Here is a 1,133-nt window from a genome sequence, read left to right on the forward strand (position 1 = left end):
ATTTGTGAGTCAATTGTGAGCCGATTTGCTCATGATCAAGCAATTGAACGTATATCGTCGTTTCGACACCCGATTTGTGACTCGAAACTTATGTTTTTAGGTATTCCCGTCGGGAATCGTGATTCGAACGAAAGGTAAGTAATTTGTGACCCAAATAACCCGAATAATCATAATTTTTAACCCGTTTTCAGGTTTTCCCGCGGACTGTCTATTTTTCGACGCAGGATGATAAAAAGTGGTAAGTATGCATTTTACCGAATCTTTATTTTTCGTCGCTTTTTCGCGAACTTTGTGACGGAAACTCTTCGTCTATCGAAATTATGCAACTCGTGCAAAAATAATAAAAATCATAAAAAATAAGAGACTTATAAAATTGTGACACCGCATTACGCTCGCGTCATCAGCGTGCTACGCATCGCTTCGTTCTTAATTATACATATGTTGCAACAATATTAAACCTACATCTATCGACCGACACACTCACACATGCATTCGTGCGCTTACAAATGTCTTCTTAAAACTATTACATGACTGTTCTCTTGAGCCTGTATCAAAATATAAAGTATAAAGAAATAAAACATTAATAAATGTGGTAATATATATGAATAACACTGTTATCGGCTTAGCATTGCCGTCAAAACCCATTCGGCTGCGGTCAGCATACCGTAGGTAATCACAAATAATAATGTAAATATGGCTACGCCACATATCAGCTCGCGTGCTGACATTGTTAAGGTAATCGCGCGATTATCGCGCCTTCGCTCGCGGCGCTATTGTCCGGCACTGTCTCCGTCACGGGCTGTGCCACGCACGGATTGTACACCGCTGCGCCGGTTGTCGCCTGGATGTCGGCAACCAGTCGGTCGAACTCGTCGAACGTATTGCCCGCGGTCAGGCTGGGCTCGGCTGCTGTTCCCTCGTTCAGCGAGCGTCCTGGCGTCCTTGGCCTCTCTGCGGCTGTGGTCAAGCTGACGTTTTCGCCGCTATTTGCGAGCGGATGCTGCAACGTATCCGGTCGCAATCTCCTCGTTGCTGGCTGTTCCGCAGCATGCGGGACAGTCAGCACTAATTTAGTGGCGGAAATGTTAGTTACGACGGGCGTGGTCTGGCGCGAAGTAGATGTACTCGCGCTC

This window comes from Wasmannia auropunctata, unplaced genomic scaffold (genome assembly GCF_000956235.1).
Source record: "Wasmannia auropunctata unplaced genomic scaffold, wasmannia.A_1.0 LD336111.1, whole genome shotgun sequence".
Classification (NCBI taxonomy): domain Eukaryota; kingdom Metazoa; phylum Arthropoda; class Insecta; order Hymenoptera; family Formicidae; genus Wasmannia; species Wasmannia auropunctata.